General features: G+C 37.4%; 1 protein-coding gene across 1 annotated transcript in view; it reads right to left on the bottom strand.

Moving 5' to 3' along the window:
* Positions 1 to 18481, bottom strand: part of LOC124107038 (nonsense-mediated mRNA decay factor SMG5-like) — an 88530-nt gene that overhangs the window by 67736 nt on the left and 2313 nt on the right. The window contains exon 2 of the mRNA XM_046464993.2: positions 6538 to 6608. The gene's annotated coding sequence lies outside the window, so the exon portion shown is untranslated. The remainder of the gene's footprint in view (positions 1 to 6537; positions 6609 to 18481) is intronic.

The following is an 18481-nucleotide window of genomic DNA, read 5'->3' as shown; positions in this document are numbered from 1 at the left end:
GCAACTAATAAAAAAAGAAAAAATCAAAAGTATATCAATATATTACAAGATTAGTCCTGTATAATCTGTGGAATCTTAGACTCACAATTTAGTAGTTTTCATTTGATATTTCAGTGTTTCTATCTGTTCTGTGGTGACATTTCATTGATTTTACCATGTTTTCTCCACTCTTAAAATATATATCCTTCGCTGTGAGTTTAGTCCAACACTCTGAAACAAATGGTAGTTGTAAACATCATCATATGATATCATCTGCTAAAACTAATTCATTCACTCAAACTTTATTGTGTGATGTTCCAAGCACTGTGTACCAGGCCCTGTGCTAGTTTGAGACACAGCATCTGAATAACTATGGTCTGTCTCTATAGGGACAAGGCAGCTAAGAGCTGTCAAACCTTGGAGGAGCAATTTTAAGGCTTGTGAGGAGTAAATACAACATTTAAGGCCCCATGCTTAACTTTGTGGGTAACAGGAATAGATGAGACAGGTTTCCTGACTCAGAAAATCTCAATCATTGGAAGTTAAAGAGATATAAAGGCATATTTGTATTTATGTGTAGAATAAATATATCAAAAGGAGGTATGAACTGAAGACTTTGGGTAGAGAGAGAATGATGTGCTGATTAATAGAAATTAGAAAGATTTCCAAAACCAACACCTGAGCTGATGGTAGAGAAAAATATTTTTCTTTTCTTTCTTTCTTTCTTTTTCTTTTCTTTTTTTTTTTTTTTTTTTTTTGAGACAGGGTCTCAATAAGTTTCCCAGGCTGGCCTGGAACTTATGATCCTCCCAAGTGCCTGGGATTACAGGCATGCACCACTGCGACTGGTTGATCTTCACTTTTATGACTTTTTTCTATTGCTTTCAGATAAAGAAAGAACTAATGTGTTCCTCAAATGACCCTCAAATCCCACCCAAGGGCATTTCATTGTTTCAGTTTGGTGCTTTTACAATAATGGTGGGAAATTCTGCATGACTGTGGAGGAAACACTGAGGGAGACAGATCTGAAGAGGAAGTTGGAAGATGAGTTATAAGGGATATTTTATACCATGACAAGGAAAATTAACTATCTTGTTGGCAATAAAGAAACTGTAGGAATCCTCAAGCAGGGTAATAAGATAATCAGATTTGTTTTGCACATACTAACTAATAGTAAAATGATAGAGGTACAATATACTGCTTATAGTGATATGATTATTGAGCTATTGCTGTGTTATAAAGCATTATGTTTAAGCAAAAAAAAAAGACTTTGATTTATATTTCTACCCTGCGATTATCTGTGTAACCTTTATTTAGTACCTTAACCTCTTTCAACTTTAAATTTAATCAACCTCTATGTGGATAATATGTAGCTGGTGTTGACTTGAAGGTTAATTAAATGAGGAACTAGATGCAAGGACTTAGCATCATGCATACAGGTAGTAATGAATAAATATTGGCTTTGATTAATCCTCTAGCATTTGAGATACTCATTGTCATATCAAAGGTAGAATATTTAAAGTAATCATTAGTACAGAAGTGTTCAACTCAACCCATGATTTCCATTGAAATGAATTTTAAAACTGTTGAAAATAAACATGTCAAGAACCTACTTCAAGATTATGATTCAGGAGTTCAGAAGTTCTGTGGAAGAGCCTAAGCACCTGCATTGGCCAAGCACCTGCATTGCACTTTAGGTTCTAAGATAATTTTGATGCACAACCAAGATTTAAAAGGTAAGGCAATTAAAGAACACTTTAACTATTTTGTAGTTGGATCAGTATATCCTTCTTGTTCAATTTGGTAACTATTTATTTAACTCATCCAACATTTGCAAAGATTTAGAATCTGTTTAGTATGTGATAGATTAAACACTGCTTCTAGATTTATACAGTATCTTTTGCTTGTATATCTATAAATAACAATGGAGTTTAGAAACCTCTGGACCTCAGTTTCCAAAGTCATAATATAAGGAGAGATGCATAGTACCCTGGTTCAAAAGAAATATGTCAGAGCCACACCTGTAAATTAATTTGATAATGCATACATATAAGACCAGGAAAACTAAGGCAAATTCAGAGGGAGGGATCCAGATGAGATGACAAAACAGCAACCATATTGCTTAATCCAGAATTCAAACACACAAATGAGTCAAAGGTCACGATGTTGCAGTCAGTCAGAAACCAAGAAGAAAAGGAAAATTTAATGATTGCATGAAAGGTCAGAGCACACAGCAGGTGAGTGAGAGATAAGAAGGCAGAGATGAACTGGTGGCTTCCAAAGCTGGAAGGCAAGGCAGAGGGCCAAAAGCTCAGGCAGGTCAGCAGGAACCAGGTGATCTACAAATAAGATGAGCAGAAGAACAGATGCCAGGAACCAGGAAAAGGGAGCACTTGCTTCCAAGGCAATCTTCAGACCCTGGCAGGAAGCTTCTTAAACACTTCCTGCTGCAGCAGGAACCAGTCTAGGCCTGTAGATGGAAGCAAGCAAATGCATGAAAATGGAGAAGGTGAAGCTTATGGGAACAAGAATAGCCTAAGATCTCTGGTGAATAATGTTAGCCAACCACAAAGACACAAAACCAATGTGAACCCATATTTATACTAAATATTACTAAAACAGAAGTTTATATTTAAGAAACTATGAGACGTGCCTGAAAAAAAAAAATCAGAATAACATGTAAAAAGAACAGTGCAACACACATACTAATTTAACTCATTCATTCATTCATCCTGTCATTTATTCAACCAAATAACAATATGGAATGCCTTCAACTTTCAAGCCCTGTGCCAGGTGCTAGGTATACCAGGATGAAAACAGACACCCCACTGATCATATTGTCGAATAGAGCCAACAAAGGTAGAATTATTACAATATAATGCATTAAGTCTTAACTTTAGAGTGAAGGGAGGTGAAGCCTTAAAGAATTCACAAGAGTGAGTCAGGGGAGAATGTGTTCCACTGCAAATGAATAGCAGGTACAAAAACAAGACGGGAAGGGAAGGAGGGCGTGTTTAAAGATTTGGAAGTAATTCAGCATGGCTGGGGCATATGTTGTGCAGTCAGAAATAATGCAAAATTAAGGCCACAGTATAGATAGGGGAACCTCTAATGAAAGACCATATTAAAATGTTTGTAGTTTATCCAAAATATAATTTTCTCTGACTAAATAATTTCAAGTAATACATCCAAGGCTCTGCAACAGAAAATGGAAGATGAACTAGAATACCAAATAACATATGAATTCAGCCATGCACTTGTCCATCCATGGAAATAACAATCTGGTTAAAAATGAACTGGTTTTAACCTTTAGTCTTAGAAATTTAAAGGAGGATAGGGGAGTGGATACAGCTCCAAATAGTTACATAAATTTTATTTTGCCTGTTCCAGGCATTGTTGTTGATCAAACACCTCAAGAAACTCTACCAGATTAAGGGCTCTAGACAAATCTAACTTTATACTATTTTAATTTAAATAAGAAATTTAAACTTCACAAATATATGAAAACAAAAGATAAGCAAAATAAATAGTTACCACATCAAACTAGAAAGAGATATTAATCCAACTATAAAAAAGTTATGGGTAAAGTTTTTAATTGCTATGCCTTCTAACTATTTGATATAATGTCAGTTATGGAAGAGTCCTGAGGAAGACTGTAAAAAAAAAAAAGTGTTTACAGATTTTATCCCTTTTCTAGTCATGTCTCTACCTATTCAATTTTTATCCATACTCTTAGGATGCTGGAAAAACTCTACAACTGGGTAGCTTCAAGATATGACAAATCTGAGGGCCAGACCTCAGTCAGCCTCCATGTCCACCAGGTCTTATTCAGCATTCTTTCCCATTTCCCTCAGCAGTTTTGCCAACTTTCACCTCTTTCCCAAGTCTTCTAACCCATTCTCAGCAAAGTGCTTTGCTCTCACTCACTAGATATAGGAATTCACTATAAAAGGTTACACCATAGTGTCCTAAAGATTGTGAGATCAGCAAACAACCAAGGAAAACTCCAACCCTTAAGGAAAACCCAGATCGTAGTTGGCCCTTTGAGAAGACTGAAAAAAGGGAGGATAGAAAATGAGGAGGTAACCAGAAGTTTTTAATACTACAAAACCCAAAGAAGGAGAATATTTTAAAGAGGAAGTAGAAAACAGAATCAAAAGACACAGAAATGTCAAGTAAGTTAAAAGGAAAAGTGCCCAGTGAATGTAGCAAGGTGGTGATCATGGCAAGTAGTGACTTTATTGCAAGTAATTTTAATTAAGTGATGAGAATAGCAACCAGATTGTAGTTGGCTGAGCAAAAACAAGGGCATATCATTCTTTCAAGAAGTTTCCTATAAAACAGGGAGATATAATGACTGCTTTAGAGGAATTGAAAACAAAAGGAAGGTCTCATGGATCAACAATGGAGGTGTTGGAGGAAGCTGCAGAGGGGATGGTAATGGTAATGCAAAGGTTGTGGCCCTTGAGTGGTAAGGGTGGTGGTGATGAAGGTGTAAAGGAGGTGGAGGTAGCAGAATTGGTGATAGAGAAGCTAGTGGCAGTGGCGCTGGTGGTACAGCTGATGATGGGGTGGTGGTGTTAGTCAAGGTGAAGGTGGTAGTGGTCTTGGTAGAGGGGGTGGTGGTGATGATGATGGCAGAAATGGAAATAGTCATTTTAAATTCAGGAGACACTTGTGCATGTTTATCTACTAAGTTAAAAGACCAGGGACTATTAAGAGAAAAAATGATAATAATTGCATTGGTCTCAAAGGAAAATAGACAGGAGTATTAGAACACAGATTATGGAAATAAATGGCAAAACTATATGCCATAGTTAAAAGTCTCACACCAAACTATATGCAAATGTGTCATGAAGTTCTGTACCTGCCTTTCTGCTTTTGTACTTAGTGATCTACCTGCTGCCTAGAATACCCTTTCTACCTCCCATTGTAAACATATTAATTCTTAATCCTTTTTCAAAATAGGACTTAGAATCTACTTCTTCCAGGAAACCTTTTCAAATACCCTCCCTGTTTTGATTAAGATACCTGTCCTTGGGGTTCCCAGAATATGCTGTCCATGGTCCATCACACAATTTTCAAACTAAAGTGTAATTGTTTTAATTTCTACTAGAATGTAGGATCCACAAAAGCAAATACCACATTCCATAAAGCTTTCATTTATTCACTCAACAAAACTAACATATTACTATTAATAATAAAAATCTATTGAGCACTTATCGAACGGAAAATCATAGTAGGAAAATTTTAACCTGTTGTCTGCTTTTGTAAATAAAGTTTTATTGGAACACAGTCACATTCACTTTCTCATTGTTTGTCATTGTTTGTGGCTGCTTTCACACTACAACTTTTGTGAGGCAAGTAGTTGTGATAAAGCCTATATGGCTTGCGGATCCTAAAATGTTTACTATCTCACCTTTTACAGAAGTTTGCCAATCCCTACTTTAACCAATAAAGGCACAAATAATGACTCAATCCTATCCTACAGAAGTCTGTACTTCAGTGGGGACATCCAGGAATTATAGTAAAATATGATACATATTTTGATAGTGCACATTAAAAATGCTACAGGAACATATAGGAGAAGCACTTGATATATTCTTTGGAAAAATCCAGAATTTTGTATATTTAGCATCTAACACTATCTAGCATATTGGAGGATGGTCTATAAGCAGACCAATTTTTTTCCAAAGGAGAAAATTTATTTATCATATGCAATACTTGAGGAAGACTCTAAGGTATACATTTGAGTAATTATTCAAAAGTCTACTGATATTTGTACCACAAGAGAACTAAATTAGGATTTCATTTAGTTATATATCATTATTGTAAAGATAAATGTTATACAAATATTTCAGACTTTAAATCTGTTCCAAAGAGATAAGGTTCTAGCTTGGTCTCCCCATTTAAAAAAAAATAGTAACTCTGATTCTGGCCTTTGGAGGTAAAAGCCTGACTTAAATACTTGCTGACAGTTGGGAGACTTTCATAATGTTCATATTATTTCAGAATTCTTCAGAAGATTTTATTGTGAATATTTAATGCTGTCACCTTATCTAAAAATAAGTACTTAATACCCCCTTGATTTCCTCTTTATTTTACACATTACCATGCACTTACACATGCACACCCCCCCACACACACACACACACAAGCAAGCATATTTTATACCCAATATCATCTCACATAATACATACATCTATTATACATACAGAACCCATATATCCTTCACACATATATCTTTGAGAAATATGCACCAAACCCAAATCTAATGCATGCATATTTATATAGATTTATTTTAATTAGAGATGGCAAATAGGTTCTGTTGAAAGGTCAATGCCATTCAATCAAGGGTCTGCCTGTGGCACTGTGTTGAGAAAGCTGGTGAGGGCACCTTTGAGCACACAAGAACTTGGATTGTGATTCTTTTGTGATATTGGCCTTGGACACCAAAGTTAAAATGGAGGCTGAGTCAACTTATTTGCCATCCTTTCCCTTAGGAATCTCACACATTGACAGATATTTTTTGAAAGTATACTCTTGCTGCAAGATTACCACAAGTAAATGAACTGTGATTGGTGCTCCCAAGAATTGAGGCAGGTGGAAAAGTTCTTGGTGGAGATGACCTTGATGGAGAGGAAAGAGATAACAGTAACTTAGATTTGCAAGGCATCTCATCACTTTCAAAGTAACCTCATGAGTTTTACCCCCCACTGGATCTCTGCAACTTACTTAGCTTTATAGATTACAAATCTAAAGTAAGCAGGGCTCAACGAAATCCTTGGGGCTTATAAATTCAAACATGATCATGTAGAATTTTGGACAAAGATAAAAAGCAGAGAGCCAAATCCCAAACGAAGATACCTTCAGGTATAGAAGACAGCTTCCCAGGAAGTGGAGGAAACCCACTGCTCTGAGGTAAAAATGATTAGGAGTTATCAATGATTATGAGGATGCTTTGAGTATTGTTACAAGATGTTTTGGAGAAAAATTATGTTATAATGCAAAGCAAGAACTTACAATAGCATTAGAAGAATTAAACAAATATTCAAGGTAACAAATGTATAATAAACATTACTTTCCATGTGCCGCAGTCTGGCTGGGCACAATCAGGAGTCACTTGTCAAAAGAAACTAACTTTATTTTTAGAACCACACACGCCAAACAAAACAGCCTCTCAGGAAAAACCCTCAGAGCCTCAACTGCCACCACCGGCTTTCCACAAGCCTCTCTCTCCCACACAAGCTTCTCTCCACCTCCCACAATCCTCCTGCTCTTGAGGCCGATTGGCTGGGTCACGTGGGCGGAGCCAAAAAAGTCCCCCAATGAGCAGCTCTGTGGTCTGAAAGGGCAGGGAAACAGCCCAATGAGCATCACCGCAGAGGAGCCAATCAGCTAGATGTTGCTGGGGCTGCTGTGAGCCAATCATCAGCTGGCAGCTGGAAGTTTGCTGGCAGCTGGAAGTTTGCTGGGGCCCCTTCGGCTGTGGCTCTCAACATCTCCCCCTCTCTGTTTAAACAACAAGCATGTGGCTTAGGGACCGTGCCTGCCTTAGGTTGTCCAATAGTACATATGGTCCTTAGGTTGGTACCATTGCAATTGGATCTTACCCGTCACTGACTACCGGTCCAGTATACAGCCACACCTGTGGAGAGGTCTTTGTACCAGCGGGGGGGGTGAGGTTCTTTGCCTCATCTCTGTTGGCCCCCACATTTTAGCTGGACGATCATGACAAACAGAAGGGAGGAAGATACACCAAGCCAATTGACGGCTCCTTTTGGAAAAATTGTACCACCAATGACATCATCAGCAAAAATACCCCAACACTACCACAAGTCGCTGCACCAACAGATAGTTCACAATGCATACAGGTGAGCTCACAATGTGTCCAGGCAAGTTCTGCAAGCAGTTCAGTGATGGCTATTGTAGAAGCTGTAGATTGGTTTTATCTTTCACTTCACCAGCACTGGGATGAAGATAGGAATTCTGGCAATAATGGCTAAAGAAAAAATTATGTAACATTACAGAAGGCACTAAAAGAAAACAATTTTCTTAACAATTTACATTGTCTTCACCGGCACTGGGATGAAGATAGGAATTCTGGCAATAATGGCTAAAGAAAAAATTATGTAACATTACAGAAGGCACTAAAAAGAAACAATTTTCTTAACAATTTACATTATCTTTAAGGAATTATTAAATATAATGAAAAGGAAAGGTGAAAGTAAACAAACAGATCTGTTAACCTTCTTTTTTGTTTACATATTAAAACAATCCTCAACAGTTGTTTACCCAATTTAAATTAAACCATATAAATCACGTGAAAAAAAAATATTTGGATCCATTTTATCATGAGCGCTCATCATATATGATATATGGACATACATACATTCAAACATATAACACAAAACACAAGTGTGCACACATAATATAATACATACAACACACAACATTATAGTAAAGGCCTTATAACTTTTTACAGGTGAAATCTCCATTGCAATGTTTAAAAACTCTATAGTCAAAAAATAGAACTGATCAGCAAAACATTAACCTAGGTCTGTATGAGCTCAAAAAACAAAATAGAACTTCATGATATGGCAAAGGGCAATAATAAAATAGATATTGAAAAAAGCATCCTGGTTCTGTTGCAGATGTAAGAATAGCCAAACTGGAGTTTTGGATATCAGTTGTTATGGATTTGAGCCAAATCATCTTCTTTTTGGTCTGTAGAAATCGCTTTAGCTAATCTTTCTGGAATCCAAATCGGCTGCTGTTCTCCCTGTGGAAACACATAAACAGACCCCCGACTCCAGACAATCACTGGGTCAGGACCTTGGTTAATCTCTCTGGAATCCAAATCGGCTGCTGTTCTCCCTGTGGAAACACACAAACAGACCCCCGACTCCAGACAATTACTGGGTCAGGACCTTTCCATTGTCCTGTTAGAATATCCTTCCAAAGTACCTTGGGCTTATGCACATTTTTTGGACACATATGCCTTTCCGCAGCACTAAGTCCTGATGAATCCAAATTTAAAAAGTTTAGAGTAAAAAGGGTTATTTTAAGTTTATCTTTGGGGAATATATACCCCTTCCCAATTCCTTCTTTTTGCTTTAATAAGTACATTTTAATAGTTTGATGAGCTCTTTCAACTATGCCTTGTCCCTGTGGATTGTATGGGATTCCTGTTATATGAGTAATGCCAAATGTTGAGCAAAATTGTTTAAAAGAGGTAGAAGTATAACCAGGGGCATTATCTGTTTTTAACTGTTTTGGAACACCCACAGTGGCAAAATTTTGTAAGCAATGAGCTATAACATCTTTAGTTTTTTCTCCGGCATGAAGGGAGCCCATCAAAAATCCAGAAGAAGTATCAACTGTAACATGCAAATATTTTAATTTTCCAAATTCTGGCAAGTGTGTGACGTCCATCTGCCAAATATGGTTAGGTATCAATCCTCTAGGATTGACTCCAAGATTAACTTGTGGTAAAAAGGTCACACAATTTTGACATTGTTTTATTATTTGTCTAGCTTGTTCCTTAGTTATTTTAAAACGCTTTTGTAAAGTATTAGCATTGACATGGAACTTTTTATGAAAATTTATAGCTTCTTCTAGTGTAGAGAAAATATGTATGTCATGTGTAGTTTTATCTGCTAAATCATTGCCCAAACTAAGGGCTCCAGGCAATCCTGTATGTGCCCTGATATGTCCTATAAAGAATGGATCTTTTCTGTCCCAGATTAGACTTTGTATAGTGGAAAGCAAAGAGAAAACAGTAGAAGAAGGGGAAATCCTACCAGCATCTTCAAGAGATACTATAGCATTAACTACATACTGACTATCAGAAAATAAATTAAATACAGAATCTTTAAACATCACAAAAGCTTGTAAAACTGCATTAAGCTCTACCTTTTGAGCTGATTGTTTGGGTACTAAAAATGTAAAAGTTTGATCAGGGGTAACTACTGCTGCTGTACCATTATTTGACCCATCAGTGAATATATTTGGAGCATTCATGATAGGTGTTTTTCTTATCATTTTTGGAAAAATTACAGGATGCAATGACCAAAAAGACAATAAAGGATTAGATGGTAAGTGGTTATCAAATGAAACATTAGATTTGCACATGATTATTGCCCAAGTATTTAACTCATTAGCTAACTCATCAATTTGATTCATAGTATATGGAGTAATAATTTTATTGGGAGAAATTCCAAACACTCCCTTTGCTGCTTTTATTCCTTTGAGTATTAATTGTCCTACAGCCTCAGGATACCTAGTAAGAATAGTATTAGGAGAATAAGATAAATGTATCCATAATAATGGACCTTCTTGCCAAAATACTCCTGTAGGAATATTTTTTGTTGGTAGTACAATAAATAATAAAGGCAAACTTATATCAATTCTATCCAAATGCATATTTTCCATATATGTTTCAATGATTTTTAATGCCTTTCTTGCTTCAGGCGTTAACATTCGGGGTGAATTTGGATCTAATGGATCTTTTAGGATATCAAATAAAGGTCCCAACTCTCCTGTTGGTATACCTAAATAAGGCCTTATCCAATTTATGTCTCCTAATAACTTTTGAAATTCATTAAGTGATTTGAGTTGATCTACTCGTATTTGAATTTTTGGTGGACGGACCATGGTTGAGGATAATAGAACTCCTAAATAATTAATTGGAAAATTTAATTGTACTTTATCTATTGCTATCTCTAGATTATAATTTTTTAATAAGTTTGTAAGTGTGGCATAACATTCTAGCAATGTGTTTTTATCTTTGTGTGCTAATAATACATCATCCATATAGTGAAATATTTGTAGTTCAGGATTTTGATTTCTAAGTGGCTGGATTACTTTGTTAACATAAATTTGACACATAGTTGGGCTGTTAGCCATCCCTTCAGGGAGTACTTTCCATTCATATCTCTGATCAGGACCTTCATGATTCAGTGCAGGGATAGTAAATGCAAAACGTGGACTATCCTCAGGATGAATTGGAATTGAAAAAAAACAATCTTTAATATCTATAACTAAAACATACCAGGTTTTTGGCAAAGCAGACAACTGAGGAATCCCTGATTGAGCAGGTCCCATAATAACCATCTCATTATTAATGGCTCTTAAATCTTGCAATAATCTCCATTTACCAGATTTCTTTTTGATGACAAAAATGGGAGTATTATGGGGAGATACAGAAGGTTGTATATTTCCTTCTGCTAATTGTTGTTTGACCAGGTCATGGGCTGCTTGTATCTTTTCTTTAGTCAGGGGCCACTGAGGAACCCATACTGGTCTTTCTGATTTCCAAGTAATTTTTATTGTCTCAGTGGCCCTTCCTGAAAATCCAACCCATGTCTTTCTGTTCCTTGATCTATTTGTATTGGTGCTGCTATACCTTGTTCTTGTTTTTCTAATCTTTTTCCTTTCCTAAAACCTTGTCTAGTCATAATAGTGGGTGCATTTTGGTTGATGTTATTTGTTAATGTCAAACCTAATTGATCTAGGACATCTCGTCCCCATAAATTTACGGGAAGATGATCCAATACATATGGCTGTATAGTTCCTTCACATCCTTCAGGATCCTTCCAATCTAATACCATTGCACTTCTATGGGGATTAGTCGCCACTCCTAGGCCTCGAAGCGTTTGAGTGGCTTGTTGTAATGGCCAATGTTTTGGCCATTCTTGACGAGAGATGATGCTAAGGTCTGCACCTGTATCCAGTAGCCCATTAAATTCATGTCCTTGAATATTTAGTTTTAGCATGGGGCGAGAATCTAAATTTAAAGAAAGTATAGCCCAATCTACACCTGTGGAGCCTAATCCCTTGGAACCTCTTTCTACAGTACGACTGGAAAATTTATCATGTAGGCTGGGTATTATTAGTAACTGTGCTATTCTATCTCCTGGTGAAATTACTGATATACCCTTTGGAGAACTGGCTATAATTTTTATTTCACCTTCATAATCGGGATCAATTACCCCAGGACTTATCATAAGTCCTTTTAGAGTAGAAGAGCTGCGTCCCAATAATAAGCCTACTGTTCCTTTGGGAAGAGGTCCTTTCACCCCTGTGGGAATGATTTGAACTCCCATCTCTGGAGTTAGTACTGCTCTGGCGGAGGTGCAGATGTCCAACCCTGCGCTCCCTCTGGTTTGTCTGATGAGGGATCTGATGGACAATGTGTCCTGGGCACTACCCTGATGGGGTTGCTGGGTTCCTCCAGTGCTCCGTATATTTGTGGTTTTGGGCCCCGGAGCATTGGGCCCCCCTGTCCATTTTTTGGCAATGGAGCCCGATGCCTTTCTCCATGATATCGTGGATAAACACCTGGTCCTTGTTCATTTTTTGATAATGGAGTACCCTCTATGGTGGTTTGAGAACGGCATTCATTAGCCCAATGTCTCCCTCTACGGCATCGTGGGCAAATACCTGGTATTCTACTCCTTTGATACCTAGTTTTGTTAAACCCTCCTCCAATGGGGCAATTCCTTTTAAAATGTCCTGTTTGTTCACAATTGTAGCATGTTCTTGGCCTGGCATCTAAAGCCTGTTTTACTGCAGCTTCCACAATTTGCCCTTGTTCATTAATGTCTCTGGCATCTAAAGCCTGTTTTAATGCAGCTGCCACGACTTGCTCTTGTTCATTAATGTCTCTACATAATTTAATATATGTGTTTAAATCTTCATGTTTCCATGGTCTAATGATATCTCTGCACCAACGATTCGCTTGCTCATAAGCCAGGTGTTTTAGTAATGGCATTGCTTGTTCTGTATTCCCAAATACTCTGGTAGCTGTTTGAATAAGCCTATCTACAAATTCAGCATAAGGTTCATTAGCTCCTTGTATTACCTTAGATAATTGACCTTGTAAACCTCCATGTCCTTGTAAAGTCTTCCATGCCTTAATTGCATCTACAGCAATTTGTGCATATACACCAGGATCATATGCAATTTGTTGCTGCTGATCCTCATAAGGTCCCTTTCCTAACAACATATCTAGATTTCTCTGAGGATAACCAGCTGCTGCATTTCGCCTAGCCGTCTCCTTGCAAAATTCCTCATTGGCAACCTTCCATAACAGGTATTGTCCTCCATTTAGCACAGCTTTACACATATTAGCCCAATCTGCTGGCGTCATGTTCAAGTTGTTAATGGATTCGACCATGCTTACAGTGAAGGGTGCTTGAGGACCATAGGTTGTTACAGCCTCTTTTAGCTGCTTCACTGTTTTGAAATTTAAAACTTGGTAAAATCGCTGCCCTCCTGCCTCAAATACAGGGCATGTTAATATTTGAGATCTTGTCTCAGGATCCCACCTATCAACTGCGGGGGTTGGGGACCTCCCAGCATATGGAGGTGGCCTTGTTAGTTGGACACTTACGTCCTCTGGTGATAGAAAGGTGTTAGTAGCAGTCTCCTTTAGAGGTGGTGCTGTTGGTTGGACACTTACACCCTCTGGTGATAGAAAGGTGTTAGTAGCAGTCTCCTGTTTTAACTTTCCCCCTGATGGCTTTTTCTGTTTTACACTTTCTTTCTCTGTCTGACTAGCTTGAGAGGCCTTCTCTTTTACTTGAATCTTTTCCTCTGTCTGACTAACTTGAGAGACCTTCTCTTTTACTTGAATCAATATGTCTTCTCCTTCCTCTACCTTTGTCTGAACTGAATGCTTTGGACTAAGCAAACAAGATATGAACGTGCACAATGGCAATGTGCCAACTGGCAGAGTCCCTGGGCTTTTCTTTTCTATTCTTTTTAAATCTTCTCCATGATGGTTCCATTGTGATATATTTAACAACTCCTCCTTAAAAAGCCATGGGCTACATTTTTGTATTGTATCAACGTATGCCCTGACTGCTCTTGATTTTACTGAGATGCCTCCTTCCTCTAACAATCTTTCAGTTTGTTTTTTACTAATTTCTGATCCCGTATTTCTACTATAATACAACCCAACAAGATAACGCCTAACAAAACTGAAACTGAGTGAAACAAAATTGGAACAACACAAAATCATTATAATAGCCTCCTGAAATGTCCATCCGTCCTTTCTCCCTATCTGTTCCTCAGATGTGAGCGGTTTTTCTTCCATCTTACACATCTCCAGGGACAGGCAACTTAAAACAAAAGTGAAACAAAATAACAAAAGAAGAATCTTAAAATGGCTACCCATCCTCTCACCCTGCCCTCAGGGGCGAGCAGTTCACCTACCCTCAGTTGCTCCCCGTGCGAGCCACCAAATGCCGCAGTCTGGCTGGGCACAATCAGGAGCCACTTGTCAAAAGAAACTAACTTTATTTTTAGAACCACACACGCCAAACAAAACAGCCTCTCAGGAAAAACCCTCAGAGCCTCAACTGCCACCACCGGCTTTCCACAAGCCTCTCTCTCCCACACAAGTTTCTCCCCACCTCCCACAATCCTCCTGCTCTTGAGGCCGATTGGCTGGGTCACGTGGGCAGAGCCAAAAAAGTCCCCCAATGAGCAGCTCCGTGGTCTGAAAGGGCAGGGAAACAGCCCAATGAGCATCACCGCAGAGGAGCCAATCAGCTAGATGTTGCTGGGGCCGCTGTGAGCCAATCATCAGCCGGCAGCTGGAAGTTTGCTGGCAGCTGGAAGTTTGCTGGGGCCCCTTCGGCTGTGGCTCTCAACACCATGGATCAGGCTCTATACTAGATGATACAACTACAAATAAGAAAAAAAAATGTCTAATGCTTGCTCTCTTTTAATTTCCTAAATTAATTCCCCTACTTCTCAGTCATTCTAGTAATTTGGTGTCTGTTTAAATCACCTGAGAAGTGCATTTAATTTGAAAGTTTTATGTATTTGGTGAACAGTAGACTCCAGAAATCCAAATTTTCAGCAAGCCCCCAAATATCTCTAAAACCAATGGCATTTGTCCATGAACCTCACTATGAATGCATTGAATGCATTGCTATCTTTGGGTGTTAATGAACATAGGGTTAGGAAGTGAGCAACTTAAATTTTATTCCCTTGACAACATGATCACCTGTAAATCCAGTTACCCAGTTTCCCTCAGTGGTAACATCTTGTAAAACTACAGCAAAACACAACCAGGAAATCAACAGGATACAGTCAAGATACAAAATATTCCCCTTACAAGTATCCCTCATGTCATCCTTTCACAGCCATAGCAACTTCCCATCCTACTCTTTCTCGAACTCCGGACTACTAATCTTTTCTCCATGTCTATAATTACTTTATCATTTCAACAATTCTATGTTGGTAAAATCATACAATATATACCCTTTGGATGTTTGCTTTTTCCCCCACTGAGAATAAGATTCATCAGAGTGGTCATATGCTCCAATTTTTCATTGCATCTTGTTGCTGACTACTATTCCATTACATGGATCAACCAGCTTGTTTAATCCCTCACCCACATAAGAGCATCCAGGTTGTTCTAGCTTTTAACTATTGTGAATACAGTACACATAAATGTAAACAACATATACTATTAATCCCTTTAAGGAGTTACAATGGTTGAATAAAATGTAGAAACCTAGCTTACTGGTTTCTGGTTTGCTGGTCCCTAATGTTCAGTGCCAGTTTATAAATTGAAAACCTTAATTCCATAAAATGCAGAAGTTTGGTGATGCAGTCTACAACAGAAATGTTTACAATAAAAATCAAATCACCAGACAGAGTTTGGAGCCCAGTAGCTAGGACACCCTCTTTGTTTAACATTAGTTACAACAAGTTACAGAAGTCAGAGCTATTCCCCTTTCCAGGGCTGCCATTTATCTATTTATTTCTATATCATCTATGTATGTTTACATATATGTACATGTGTTGAAATAGATTTTAGGATCTGTAAGCCATATAAGCTCTATCACAACTACTTGTCTCACCACTGTAATGACAATAACAACTAAATACCTGACAATAACAACTTGAAAAAGGAAAAGTTTATTGGCTCACAGTTACAGAGGTACAGTACAAGGTCAGCCAACTCCATTGCTCTGGGTCTGAGGTGAGGAGCAAAAGAGCATGGCAGAAGAAATCTGCTCAGCTTGTGACAGCCAAGAAGCAGAGAGAGAGAGAGAGGTGAAGAAGCTGAGGGGAAGATAATCTTTTCCCTGGTATTGCCCATGACCCGCCTCCTCCATGCATCTCCACCTGCCTATGCTACCACCAGTTAGCCCATTAAAACTAGGACAGACTGATTAAGTTACAGCTATCCTAGTGTAATCATTTCACTTCTAAATATCCTTGCATTAAGTTATGAACTTTTGCGGGGACACCTCATATCCAAATTCTAACAGTATGTATTTATAAGCATGCTGTGAAAAACACACTGGTATTTTAATACTACCAATACCTTCAAACAACATTTATAACTATAGCTGACATGCAATATAGTACCCTGACCACAACCCTACACTGATACATGCACCATCAACAAACTGGGGGGCTCCTCTAATCTTTTTATATCCATCTCTTAGAAACTTGCTACTGTGCTGATTTTTTCCCTTAACAATTACCTTGATAGCCCTAGAATATTGATTTAAAATTGTTAGATATTAATCTGCATTTAATCTATTCCTTTGCATGAAATTGTGGCCCTATCTATGAGTATCTACATTCTGAAAGAATACACCGTGGTATGGTCATATGATGTAATAACATACAGCTGTTAAAATAAGCAGGTAAAGGTATCAATGACCAATAAGAGAATTACAAATTCAAATGTAATTCTCAAATGTTTATCTCTAGTTTGGACATCTACTTCCACTGAGTTCCAGATTTCCACTCAACAACTCCATTTGCATGCTCAACTATTATTTGAAATTTCATGTGACCCAAACAGAACCAATCCTTTCTCCAAGCCCCATTCCAATTATCACCACCTACCACAATCCCACCCAACTAAAAAACATGTACCCCATTCACTCAGATGTTGAGACAAAAAAAAAAAAGGCATCACCCTTGATTCTCCCAATAGTGTTCGTTTAAAACACCAGTAAATCCTGTCAGCTCTGTATCTAAACATGTCTAAAGTATTTTCACATCTTTCCATTGAAATCACCTCCAGATACTCATTGAGGCCTCAATTTGAGTGTTGCTTTCAGAGTAATACCTGAAAAGCTAAGCTTGGCAGCTCATTACCACATTTCCTATTTTAATAGCTTTAAAACACTTAGTGGCTGAAAGGACCTTGTTTATTCACACTTCTTTTATCTCACTGTCTTCATTAGGATATCAGTTCATCACTATATTCTTAGCATCTAAAACTGCTAAGTGGCATATAATGGCCACTCAATAAATATTGACTGACTACCATTCCCATGACACCACTTTATTATTTTAGAATTTTCAACAGTATTTTTAAGAATGTGATGTGACTGCAGAAATTCCTATCCCTAGGCATTTGTTTGTTTTTTTTTTCTTTACAAAATGGGGGAAATTGAATGATTTAGAAATTTCTTATCTATGTTAAAATTTCATGACTCTGTGTGTGCTAACTTAAATTATAAAATATCTCTTTCCCACTCAATTCACTATTTAGCTTTTTTACTGTCATAATCCATAATACATACATATGTGTGTGTACATATATACAAATAAAACACACACACATATTTGCAATTCATAAAGTATTTTGTTTTCGATTGTTTCCTCTGATACTTCAAACTCCTGGAGAATTATATTTATTATTTCTGTTTTATAGATGGAACTGTATAAGCCCAGAGTAGGTATATATGACATGTTTAAATTCACCATGAACCTCATTTCACTTTTTTTAAAAAAAGTCTATTATTAACAAAAGTTGATGGCTAGCTAGTATTTTAATTTTTTATAGCTATGATGTAGACCCCTGATGAATGACTGTTCTACAAAATGCTTTTGCAGTTAATAAAATCATCATATGTGTGGTTTAACCATTCTAACACAGTTTCCCAGTTTTCACAATGATTTTGATTAGTCCAGCTCTTTCTGTAAGAAAAAAAGAGAGCCACTGAATGTTTGCATTGAATGCACAAAAGACCCACATGACAAATTCTACTCTTTCCATCCTGCAATAGCATTCACTATTCTTCCATTTGAGTAGATCTTTGAGTAAATAAATGCATTGCTTCCAGAAAGCTTCCACAGTGACTAGTAGTACAAAATAATTATAAGTATTTAGCTTCAAATTTCCATTGCACAATTTACTGACTTTGTGACTGTAAACAAGTCATATGCTCCTTTTCTTCACCAGTAAAGTACATAGGAATAACTACTTAAGACAATGTAATAATTTAAAAATTAGACAATGTGAAGTAGTGCCTAGTATATAGTACACATTCAGCAATGGGAGCTTCTTCCCATCCTGTTATCTTGAAGAAGTAACATATCAATCTAATCACACTTTAGCAAACAGGTCATCAGGAAAGAGAGGGAAGGGAAAGACAAAATAGGTTTGGAAAATGGTACTGAATAAATGATGTTGAATGAGTAACTTATAGGCAGATACAGCTCTAGCTCTACA

Source organism: Marmota monax, unplaced genomic scaffold (assembly GCF_021218885.2).
Source record: "Marmota monax isolate L192 unplaced genomic scaffold, Marmota_monax_Labrador192_F-V1.1 WCK01_AAM20220418_F8-fsc00003, whole genome shotgun sequence".
NCBI lineage: Eukaryota > Metazoa > Chordata > Mammalia > Rodentia > Sciuridae > Marmota > Marmota monax.
This window is presented reverse-complemented; position numbering and strand designations above follow the sequence as displayed.